Genomic DNA, 12,871 nt, shown 5'->3' with positions numbered 1-12,871 from the left:
ACTTCTAAAGCAAGCTATAATTAAATGAACCAACTGAAAATCACTTTCAATTTTCAGAACAAATGAACACAAAAACTAGGTTAGTCCATGCTTCAAACATAAAACAAAACAAATTCCTTCCCCATTAGATGAGATTTAGATTTAGCTCAAGTTGACCCTATTGCTGCATCACTATTGCAGGGCAACTTTGCATACTTTTTAGTGTCTTCAGTACTCATAGGCACCAGTAAGGTAAAAGTTGCTGTATCAGAGATATAGGTCTGAGTATTAAGAGTATCCAATGCACTATTTTTTTTATTGTAATTTCAATTATTGTGTATTTTCTTAAAAGATTTATTCTCCGCCCCTCCCCCCATCTGCTCTGTGAGTCCATTTGCTATGTATCCTGTTCTGTTTGTCTTCTCTTTAAGCGGCACTAGGAACCAATACTAGGACCTTCCAGAGTGGAAGAAAGGTACTCACTCTCTTGTGCCACCTCAGCTCCCTGGTCTGCCGAATCTCTGATTGTCTCACCTCTTGTGTCTCTTTTTGTTGTATCATCTTGCTGCACCAGCTCTCCACTCAGGCCAGCTTGCAGCACGGGCCAGCAGACCTGCGTGGGCCAGCACTCCACTTGAGCCAGCTCACCGCGTTGGCCAGGCTGCCTTCATCAGGAGGCCTCAGAAATCGAACTCTGGACCTTCCATATGGTAGATGGGAGCCCAACTGCTTGAGCCAATCTGCTTCCCAACTAATGAACTATTGCGTTTACTTGCTAAAAAGACTATTTTAAATAACTACATTTTTCATTTTAGCCAAGAATAAAGAATAACTTCCCTGTGTATGTATAGCAGTTTGATATAATCGATGAATTCCAAAAGAAATATTGGTTTATGCTTGTAATCTGATCTGTACCTGGACACGATTGAGTTATGATTAGGGTGGCATGGCGAAGAACAGAGTTGGGGCTTTTAATGTTGGAGTTTGATTTTAGAGTTTGATGTTGAAGACTTAAACTGGAGCCCTGGGAAGTCAGCACACAGAGGAAAGAGAAGCCAGCCCCAGAAAGGAAGGAACCTTGAAGCCAGAGTAAAGCAAACCCCAGGAATGTAGGAACCCAGGAAGCCCTTGCAGACATCGGCAGCCATCTTGCTCCAAATAGACTTTGGTGAGGGAAGTAACTTATGCTTTATGGTCTGGTATCTGTAAGCTCCTACCCCAAATAAATACCCTTTATAAAAACCAACCAATTTCTAGTATTTTGGATCAGCACCCCTTTGGCTAATACAGTATGTCAAGAAAATTTTCATAAGAAAGTATAAACAGAACAAAAGCCTGGTGAAAACAAAATCTTAAAATCACTGTCTCAGGTTATACCGAAGAAAGTCTCAGGTTATATAGAATAAACACATTTCAATTTCACCTTTCTACAACATTTATCAGTTTCTCTAAACATTCTGAATCATGCATTAATTATTGTGTCAAGTTTCTGCAGCAAAACTCTGCATCTTTTCTTGGAGCAAATCTTGCTAAATACAAAAATTCCATGTATAAACTAAAACGTAATGAAACTTATCAGAGGATAAGATCATCATATCTGAAACTGGCAATGTGATCAAGCAGATGAACTACTGTGGTACTTCCTTTTCTTTCAATTCTACTGTGCAAGCTGGGAAATCAGAAGCTTACGTATATGAATCATCATTAAGGAGGGTGCTGGGACTGATAGTATAGAAGCAAGATTCACGACATGAAACAAGAGGGATAGCCTGTACACATAGTAGTATCCTCACATACTCCAATTTTTTCCAAACAAGTAAATGGGAGAATTAAGCTTTCAAAATTTCTCTACTATAGGGTTCCACTGTCATGAGATAACCCAGCTTTTTATGCAAGTTTCTGTACCTTTCTTCTTTCTTTCCATTTGTACTACCACCTGCCTACCCTGGTCTCCCTGCCTTCAATTTGTAAATTTGCAGACCTCAATATTGCCAAATAAATCTTCACAAAATACCATTTTCATCTTGTTAGGCAATAAGATTTAAGATTATAACACAGTAAGAGGTTAAGGCCCTTCTTATCTTTTCCAAACTTTGTCCTCTTACCAGGCCCACACAAATCTTCTGAACTAAATCTCAACTAATCTACTTGCTACCACCCCTTCAAGTCCATTCCTGCCTCCATACCTTTGCCCATCCTCAATTCCAGTCTTAAATTTAACTTCCCTTCTTCTCTTAGCCTTAATAATGCCTTAATAATTATTCTTCCTACCCCTCATTCAACACCAGATTGCTTTGATATAATGCCTGAATTGTTTTAAATCTTTATATGGAAAAGGACTTTCTTCCCCAGAGGGCATAGAATATGGTTTATAATACAGATAGTCAAGCCCTAGATCACAGGTTGCAAAGTGTAAACCCACAAGATAAATTCTGCCCACAGCGGTAATCTGTTTGGCCCACAGTATTTTTATATGAATTCATAACTTGCCAACATTTAAAAAACAAATAACAATTGGTAACAATATGAAATTCAAAATTTTAGCATTATACTTAGAACTTTTCACACAGTTGCCTCATTTTACTCTCTGGCCACAATGCTCTCCCTTCCTCATCTCCTTCCCTGCTTCCTGCACCCTTTTTCTTCCACAATCCTCTGCATTTACACACAGGATTAAGGAGTTTCCTCTGCTTGTAGTGTCATTCCCTTTCCCCAACCGTGTCATACACCTATTCATCATCTAGTAAGCAAGTTCAGGTCCAAGAGCAGTTATTGCTCTTTTTCTGGCCAACCTACAAATATAAGTGGCCACCTCTTCCTCTCTTATCTCATAGTTTTTTGACCTCTTTAGAAAAAAAGTTTAGATGTTCAAGCAACACGTAGACCATAAATTAAATTGTACTTTAATGTGGTTAAAATAGTGAACTGTATGTGAATTTTGTCTCAATAATTAAAAAAAAAGAAAAAGTGAGCAAAACCTGCCTAACAATTGCCCCTTTAGAGAGACTCCTTATTTCACCTAAGTCTCAAACTGACTTATCATTACTGATTTAAACACTCACAAGATTCCATAGGCATTTGGATTTAAAATGCTCACCCTAAATAAGCTTACTGAATGAATTAATATATTCCAATGACAATTTTAAGAAGGACAAGGTTGGTGGTAATGATAATGACAACAATAAGAGCAATTAACATTTTATCCTATTTGTTAGCTTGGTACTGCTCTAGACAAAAATGCATTATCTCATTTAATCCACACAACTCTATGGATACATTTTATTACTATTTCCAATTTACAAATAAGTACACTGAGGCACAAAGAAGTTAAGAAACTTGGCCAAGCTCATACTGCCAATACATAGTTATACCAAAATTCAAAAAACAGTCTAACTTCAGTATACACTCCAGTACATACTCATACACTACAATATGATTCCTTCAGACTAGCATTATTTCCTCTGTGGCCAACTTAATTGATTCTTTGGAACAAAGAATTGAAAGACTAAATTTTACAGACCACTCTCTCTTTGTACAGATGACTAAGAAGCAAATAAAAGTTCCCTTAAATGCAGACTTTTTTCCTGGAGTTTTTTTTTATCTTAAAAAAAATTGTCTCTGTAATTGACAGAGCTCAATGAGCAGAGAAACTCAGTTTAAGACTATTCAGTGATGATACAGTACAAATATATTCTCTTTCCTGGGGTAGAAAGACATATCTGTTACAATAGGCAGTATCCAAATGTGAAAAAAAACTGGCAATGTTCTTGAGGGTAGAGATGGCGTTTTTGTTAAGGCCCTGAAATACCTAGCAGAGTCTTGCACAGAAGCGGAACCTAAAATGTATTTATGTTAAAGGAACCAAGAAATCAGTAGTTAATATCTTACTCTGCAATGTAATACATCCCTTATTATAGGATTTATCATCTTGCTTTTAATAATTACTGATGAGCAAGTCTTTCCCTTATAAGAAACACAAAACTTTGAGGTAAGGGTTTTATACAGTATTCCTCTAGATCTAGCACAACAAGGGCCCAGTAAGTTTTTGTTGAATATTACAAACTTAACATTGCTGTGCTTATGTTTCCTACTCTGCCCTTTTAAAATAGAACTTAAAACACCATGGATGGGGAAGTGGATGTGGCTCAAATGATAAAGCTTCCGCCTACCATATAGGAGGACCTGGGATGGATCCCTGGGGCCTCCTGGTAAAAAGAAGAGAAAGCATGCCCAAGCAGCAAGCCAGTGCCCGCCTGAGTGCCCGTATGGTGAGCACAAGTGGCCGGTGCCCGCGCAAGTGAGTCATGCAGCAAGATGATGATGATGCATCAAAAAAGAGACAAGGGAATAGTCAAGGTGAAGTTAAGCAGAAACCAGAACTGAGGTGGCGCAATTCACAGGGAACCTCTCTCCATATCAGAGGTCTCCAGGACCAAATCCCGGTGAATCCTAGAGGAGAGAAAACAAGAAGAGAAGACAAGACAGACAGCAAAAACAGCAAAGCAGGAGGAGAGGAAGGGGGTGAAATAAATAAATAAATCTTAAAAAAAAAAGAAAAAAGAAAATCTAATGACATTTAAAAAAAAACAACAACATGGATGGGAGCAGATGTAGCTCAGCTGGTTGAGAGCCTGCTTCCTACATAAAAGGTCCTGGGTTCAATCCCTGATACCTCCCTTAAAAAAAAAAATCATTGTAATGAAAGCAGATATAGCTCAGTGGTTTGAGCTCCTATTTCCCATGTACAGGATCCCGGGTTCAATTCCTGATACCGCCTTTAAAAAAAACAAAACAAAACATGGCTTCACATTTATAAAGCACTGGATATTATGAAGTTCTATTGTAAGATATCTCTGGTACCAGTCCTACTGTGATGACTACAAAGTCCTGAAAAATTGGTGATTCTAGTTCATGAAGGACAATGAGTTAGAAGGAAGCAGAAAGATCATCATATTCAATATATTCAATAGACAAGTGAGGAAAAGTGAGGCTCAGAGATATTTAAGTGAACTACCCAAGATCACAGAATTTAAGTGACAAGCAATGCCAGGGTTAGAATCCAGGTCTCCTGAACTTTGACCCAGTTATCTTTCCACAAAGAACTACTTTGTAAGCTCAAGATGAAATGGATACTTTGAGAAATATTTTTAAAATACTTCATAATGAGAATGATCTTTCTTAGCACATAACTTTTTGTGAGATTCTACATCACCATTATAGAAATGAAAGCTGCTTTGTTCCTTTACAGCAAATAACATGATCTCATCTCTACCCCTTTATTTTAATTATGGTAAAATATTTACCATAACATAAAATTTGTCATTTTTAAATGTACAATCCAGTGGCATTAATTATATTCATAATGTTGTGCAACCATCACCACTATATCCAAATCTCCTTTTTATGCTCTCCATACTTTCCATTTTCATGTCACTCATCATCTTCTGAGACCTCTTCCTCTCACCATCTCATGCTTACCTCCTTTGCCTCTTACCACTTTCTTTCTTCATATCTCTTATAAAAACACCCCACCATCTCCTCCTTTTCTCTTCATAGCAATCAAAAAGAGTATATTAAAGAAGCGGACTTGGCCCAATGGATAGGGCGTCCATCTACCACATGGGAAGTTTACGGTTCAAACCCCGGGCCTCCTTGACCCATATGGAGCTGGCCCACGCACAGTGCTGATGCACACAAGGAGTGCCGTGCCATGCAGGAGTGCCCCCCGTGTAGGGAAGCCCCACACGCAAGGAATGTGCCCCATAAGGAGAGCTGCCCAGTGCAAAAGAAAGTTCAGCCTGCCCAGGAATGGTGCCGCACACACGGAGAGCTGACAAAACAAGATGACACAAGAAAAAGAAACACAGATTCCCGTGCCGCTGACAACAACAGAAGCGGCCAAAGAAGAACACGCAGCAAATGGACAGGGAGAACAGACAACTGGGGTGGGGTGGGGAGAAGGAGAGAGAAATAAATAAAATAAATCCTTAAAAAAAAAAAAGGAGTATATTAAGAGCACAATTGCACGGAGAGCTGACACAACAAGATGACGCAACAAAAAGAAACAGATTCCTGTGCCGCTGACAACAACAGAAGCAGACAAAGACGACACAGCAAATAGACACAGAGAATAGACAACCGGGGTGGGGGGCGGGAAGGGGAGAGAAATAAATAAATAAAAATAAATCTTAAAAAAAAAAAAAGCACAATTGATTCTAGCACTGCCTGGGACACTAAACACTAAAGTAGTCAAATCACACAGTCCTGGTCTCGAAGCATTTATAGGGCAATTAGTTAACAATAATATAAACTAAACACAGTGTCACACAAATAAATTAATAATAAACATTGATGTTTACAGTGGAGACAAGAACCTAAGTATGGGTGGGACATTTATGTGAAGGGAAATTATAATGAAAATGACAAATAATTGTCTCAAGATTAGAGTTAGGCAAAGTAAAAGGTACCACTCTCTTTCTATTCAGCTTTCTCAACTACCAAATCACCTGTTCTACTCATTTCCTATTCTCCCTTACTGTTTGACTTTCTCTATGCTCTACTCTTTTTTTCTTCTCTAGTATTCTTCCTTTTCTTTCCCCTGATCTTTTAAAGTGAATTTGTCCTGTCAGGTTTACCTTTTCATTATTATTGCCAACTTCTCCCACATTCTGGATCTAGATTATGTCTCATTATTAATTCATTTTCTTTTCTAGCAATTTAATATCTATTATTTTAGCTGATCTCACAATAATGCCAGGGAGGCAAGAGGAATTAATACATCTATTTTAAAGGTATATAAACTGAGTCCAGTAAGGTTAAATGACTTGCCAAAAGTCACACAGCTTTTCAACGGCAAAATCAAATCAGAATCCAGGTCTTTTCTTTCCAAGTTCTCTATTTTTTTTTTCCTCACTGCATCATGTGGCCTTCTTTTTAGTTCTTCCACTTAACCATATGCATGCATATGTCTGTATAAAAATAAATGTTTGTAAAACAAAAGAAGTAGGAAAAAAAATGTATGTCTAAGGGAGCCAGAAAAACAGAAAAGTCAGGAGAGCTAAATTAAGAGCACAGTGTGGCTCACAAGAAAATCCTTGCATGTCAGACTTTGGGTTTCAGATTCTAGTGAAAACGGCCTAATTCTTCATTCAATTGATGGGGCCAGCATCAACATTGCTCTCACCTCCACCCCTCCCCACAGCAGTTATGTGATCAGGGCTTGTCCTGTGCACCACTCCTCTCCCCAAATCTCTTTCACATGCATGCTGCCATACCTGAAGTTCTCACCGTTGGAGTCACTTCTTTGGGTTAAAGCGTTGTCTCCAGAAGGCCACAGTTAAATGCATGTTACCTAAGAGGAGAAGGAGAGTCCATTAACGTATTACTCTTATGGTTAAACATTTGAGATTAGCAATGACCTTGGGAATCTGAAAGCACAAGGTCTTTTAAAAAAAGGCTGAGATAATTTTGATGGAGTGGGCAGGATAAGGGAGTGAGTTAGAGGGAAATGACTCATAGTATTAAGTGATGTCCACCTAGGTGTGATGGCCAAATGGCAAAATAAGAATGGCCATATAAACACACCTTCTCCTTTGGGGTCACCATAAACCCCTGGAATTTGGAGGCTCCTGGGGATAGGAAAAGAAAACATACTACAAGGATCAAGGTATAGTTAGTTCTGAAGAGAAACAAAAGAGCTAAGCTAGTAGCAGTTTTCCAAAGTTCCTTGTTAAACTCTTGCTTAAATAGTCAAGAGGCAAAGGCCAGAAAAATGGTCTAATACCAGGAGCTCCTTAATAGTACACAATTATCTTGGTACAATGGAAGAATACCAAACTGGAGTTATAAAACTTGGGTTCTAGTTCTAGCTCTAACTTTTAAGTAGTTTTAGGACAATTATTTAACTTCTTTAGGCTTCTTTATTTAATTTAAAAAAAATTTTTCTTATGTATTTCTTTTAAACAAAGAGAAAAATAAGAGGTTGGAATAGCCCAAGAATAAATTATATATACCTGGCCCAAACAGCACACACTGGGTAAGTGTGTTCACAAAAGGCATCACTAACCAATCCTAACACACTGTCCCAAAAAAGTCATATGACCAGAATCCTTCTCAACATAGTGTTTCTGCAGCTACTTCCAGTCAGGGTTGAACAATAAACCAAAATATATCTGCAACTGTGGACTAGATGATCTCTGCAATCTCTTCCAAATCAAAATTTCAAATACCAAGTTTCTATAGTGTGGGAGAAAAAAAATTACATCCAACAAGCTTAGATCAATAGTGTTAATACTCATACTTCAGTCTAAATTCCAAGTCTTCCTCCAAATTGCACCTGACCTGGTTCTTTCTAATTTTTCAAAAATGCTAATGGACAATTAACTCAAACTATTACTACATTACCTAAAATGTTATTCTGATTTGCTAATGAATTATTGACAGAAATCTTGACAGAAAAGAAAGGAGTCCTTTACCCCGATTGGCCCTAAAAAATCCTCATCCAAAAATATGACAAAAGTACTGCACTAGTGAAGAACCAAATCCAATCCATCAATCATCCCCAAAGTCTCTCTCCAAGTTGAAGTTTTGTTACCTCATGTGGACTTCTGTAAAAGCCACCCTTTTATCCTTTCATTCATCACCAGAGCAATCCTTCTAAAACACATGTATCCACACCACTTTCCTCCTTAAAAATCTGTATCTATTATTAATAACGTAAAACTCAAATATTTTTAGCATTATACTTAGAATTTTTCACATACTTGCCTCATTTTACCTTTTTGGCCTCTGGATTTACATACACGATTATGGTGTTTCCTCTGCAAGTACTGACCTTCCCTTTCCCCACCCCTGACACATTCCTACTCATCATCTAAGACTCAACTTCAGGGTTAGGGTCAAGGACTGCTCCTTTTCTGACCAACGCCCAGGTGTAACCAGTCACTTTCTCCTCTCCTGTCTCAAAGCTTTTGGAGTTGTCCTCAGTATGCCCACAGTATTGTTTATATTAGTGGTTTCGAAGACCATCAGAATTATGAAGGCATGCTTTAAAAACCAATTCTTAGGGGCCAACCCAGACCTACCAAATCGCAGGAGGTGAGACCCTGGAATTTCTATATTTAAAAAGCACCCTAATATTACACAGCTTTAAGAAGAAATGAGGTTGAAAGGCATATGACAGTACAGATGAACCTGGAGGACGTATGTTGAATAAAGTAAGTCAGACACAAAAGGAGTTACTAGGAATTAAATATACTGTGTAATCTCACGGAGTAAATAACTTGAATATGGGTCACCAGAAAATAGAACGAGGGAAACGGACTTGGCCCAGTGGTTAGGGCGTCCGTCTACCACATGGGAGGTCCGCGGTTCAAACCCCGGGCCTCCTTGACCCGTGTGGAGCTGGCCCATGCGCAGTGCTGATGCATGCAAGTAGTGCCCTGCCACGCAGGGGTGTCCCCCGCGTAGGGGAGCCCCACACACAAGGAGTGCGCCCCGTAAGGAGAGCCGCCCAGTGTGAAAGAAAGTGCAGCCTGCCCAGGAATGGCGCCGCCCACACTTCCCGTGCTGCTGACGACAACAGAAGCGGACAAAGAAACAAGACAACAAGACGCAGCAAAATAGATACAGAACAGACAACCGGGGGGTGGGATTAAATAAATAAATAAATAAAATCCTTAAAAAAGAAAATAGAAAGAGGTTAGAAAATGGAAAGCTAAGGGTTAACTTGTACAGAACTGGTAAAAAGAATGTGTGTTAACCTTTAGAAATGAACAGAAAAGGTAAAAACTCAACATAATATTTGTAAGTTATTATGTGGGTATGAAGTGGTTTAAAGGGAAGTCTAAGGTCAAGTATATTACTAAAAGGAAAGCTAAAAAATGTTACATGGGACTGTATAGCATAGTATGTCGCATGTGAAATATGAATATGGGTAAAATTGCATATATAAGATCATCTTTCTTTGAAACTGAATGAATATAAGTTAATACTATAAGACGTCAATACCAAAGGAAAAAAACACACTATACTAAGTGAAAGAAACTAGACACAAAGCACTATATATGATTTCATTTATATAAAATATAAATATAAATCAATTTATAAAGATGAAACTAGATTAGTGGTTATGTAGGGCTGGGGAAGGACTGCTAAGGGGTGTGGAATTTTTCTTTTTGGAGTAATGAAACTGTTCTAAAATTTTTCGTGGTTATGAATGCACAGCATTGTGATTATACTAATAGCCACGGGTTATAAACTTTGGATAGATCATAAGGTATGTGAATATATCTCAATAAAACTTAATAAATAAATTGTAAAAGAAAAGCCAGAAATAAAAGCTATGTAAAGCAGGGGAAGCATAGCAAGACTGAGAAGTGAAGAATTGTCATTTGTTTTTCATTATTGTTGATATAATGAAAATGCTCTAATAATGACTGAAGTGATGAATGCACAACTATGTGATTATGCCAAAATCACTGCTCATACACTTTGGATTTATTAATATGTATCAATAAAACTGATATTTTTAAAAACACCCTAATTATTCTAATTGTCTAAAAAGACGTAAAGATGTGGGTTTTTTTATAAAAGAATGCAGAAATTATTTACTCTAGAAGATGAAGAAATTTTCTACACTTGTTCTTTTATTTTCATACTTGCTTTATATACTGACGATGAAGGAATTCTTTTTGGACTTAAACCCAAAAAACTTGCATTCACTGTTCAAAAAGGCTGTTGAAATTCCGCCTTCATTTCTAGACCTTAAAAATGAAATAACTGTACCTTGAGTAAACTTGTGAATACACAGTGCAGGCTCTCACCAAATCTGCCATGAGAACTTTATTTCAGCTGTGAAACAAGCCCTTGTCCGAAACTAGTAGTAGAAATGCACTGCCTTTATATACTTTATTAAGGTCTAATTATATTACAAATAGATGCAAGGGAATTCACTTAAGTGCAAAGATAGGTGAACAGCTGGCTGGCTCCGGTGGCTTCACGAATTTTCAAAGAAAAATCCCACCCTTCCTTCCCCATCCCCTCCCCCCAAAACTATATTGCAGCTGTAGAGTAGCGATAGAAAATGTAACAAGATTAGGATACAAATAAACCAAGAAAACAAGGTGAGCTGTCACTGAATAATCGTGCATTTCGGGTAGTTTGCATGTTCACCTGGTTAGAGAGATGGCTAACTTTAGGCCCAACGTCTATATCGGGAGCACTGACCCTGTGTTTCTCTGCAAGTCGCGGCCAAAACGAAGTCCGAAAACTTGAATCCCCTGCATAAAAATCAAGTCCTTTACGTGTTTCGACCCATAGATTTCGTTCAAGGCTACTTTTCTTTTCTGTGCTACAAAAAAGGGCACTCTCCGTAGAGAGGGCGATGACAGTTCCACGTCTGCAAACTCGGTGCAGAGGAGCCGAGGAGGCGGCGGGCGCGGGTGAGGGCGCCCGGGCCGGGACCACCACGCGGGGGGACAATGGAGGGAGGAGGGGAGTAACGGAGGGAAGGGGAGGGAGCCGCCGCACTGGGCCTCCCTCGAGACTGGGGGCTCTGGGAAGTCTCGGGCAAGCCAGTCAGGTAGCAGGTGGGCCCGGCCGTCGCCCCTCACAGGGGCCACGTCGCCCGCTGACACCCGTCCCGGCGCGTAGGCCGGGCCACCCGCGAGTAGCCCCCGGGCAGGGCAGAGGGGCGCGGGGCCGGACCCTGCCCGCGCCCGCTGCGGCCCAGCTCCCTCCTAACTTGGCGCCAGCGCGGTAAGAGGCCAAGGAGCCTCAGCCCCGCACTGGCTGTTCGACCCGACAGGTCGACCCACCCCCCGCCCGGCCCCAGGTCACTAGTCAGAGTTCCCCGCGCCCCCCACGGGCACTGACTCTGAAGGAAGAAGGAGCAGACCCGACTCTGGGGTCCCCGCTCGTGCGCCGCACTCCTTCACTCCTCATTCTGCCCGGGCACTCTCACCTAGGTTTCCCCCTCTCCCTATACCTGCCCCCAGTCCGCCCGCGGATGTTTACCGGGACTTGGGGCGGCGGCGATTCCTCAGTTCCTCGACTAAGATGGCAGCCGGTCCCGAGCCCCGACTACAGCGACCAGAACGAGTTGGCGGCCAACGCGCAGGCGCCTCCGCTCGTGAGCGGTCCGGACTACAAGCCCCAGCAGGCCTTGCGCACCTACCCACCCCCGGACCTGAAGCGCTGGCAGGGGATGGTGTACGCGCCTGGAGCCGTGTTTCCTCCTCCTTGGCAGCGGGGCTGTGGTTCCCAAACCCTGTCCATCATAATCTTCTGAAGCGTTCGTTAAAACAGATTGCTGGGCTCCACCCCCAGAGTTTCTGATACAGTAGGTGTACAGAGGAGTCTGATAATTTCCGTTTCTAACAAGTTCCCCGGTGATGCTGCTGGTGGGGGATTACACTTTGAGAACTATTGGGCTGTAGCTTAGTCCTACACTGTGGAATTATACAGATAGGGATAAAAAATAATAAAAAACCTTGTCCACTTCTTAATAGGGCGCTCTTAGGGATGATGATAATAGCTTACACAAATCGTGCAGGTGTTCTAAAGAGCTGATCAATGAACTCCTTTAATCCTCACTACAAAGCATGAGGGAAGTACTGTTACTATACCCATTTTACAGCTGCATAAACCATGTCATAAGCAGGATAAAAACCCAGGCAGTCTGACCTGAGTCCATCCTCTTAACCATCCTTCATGGGTTGTTTGTGAGACTTACTAAACTGTACAAGTAAAGGCTGCGAGGCAGGACTAAGTGGTCAGTAATTAGTGACTTTTCCTATAATTGTTTAGCCTGTTTCCTCCTAATGAAAATATTTAACCATCTGGAAAGCAGCTTATACATTTTCTCAGTACCTCAAATCCGCCATATCAATGT

At 40.5% G+C, this 12,871-nt stretch overlaps 1 protein-coding gene across 2 annotated transcripts in view; it reads right to left on the bottom strand.

Annotated features, from left to right (window-relative positions):
* ITCH (itchy E3 ubiquitin protein ligase) overlaps positions 1-12,125 on the bottom strand; it is a 184,379-nt gene extending 172,254 nt beyond the window's left edge. The window contains exons 1-2 of one of the 2 annotated variants that reach the window (XM_004454806.4): positions 11,995-12,125; positions 7,254-7,330 (exon numbers count right to left, since the gene is read on the bottom strand). The gene's annotated coding sequence lies outside the window, so the exon portion shown is untranslated. The remainder of the gene's footprint in view (positions 1-7,253; positions 7,331-11,994) is intronic. The other variant, XM_004454807.5, reaches the window with a different exon arrangement.
* Positions 12,126-12,871: the final 746 nt, after the last annotated feature.

Source organism: Dasypus novemcinctus, chromosome 24, assembly GCF_030445035.2.
Source record: "Dasypus novemcinctus isolate mDasNov1 chromosome 24, mDasNov1.1.hap2, whole genome shotgun sequence".
In the NCBI taxonomy this organism is placed as follows: Eukaryota; Metazoa; Chordata; class Mammalia; order Cingulata; family Dasypodidae; genus Dasypus; species Dasypus novemcinctus.
Note: the sequence above shows the minus strand (reverse complement) of the source record. Positions and strands in the feature narration are given on the sequence as shown.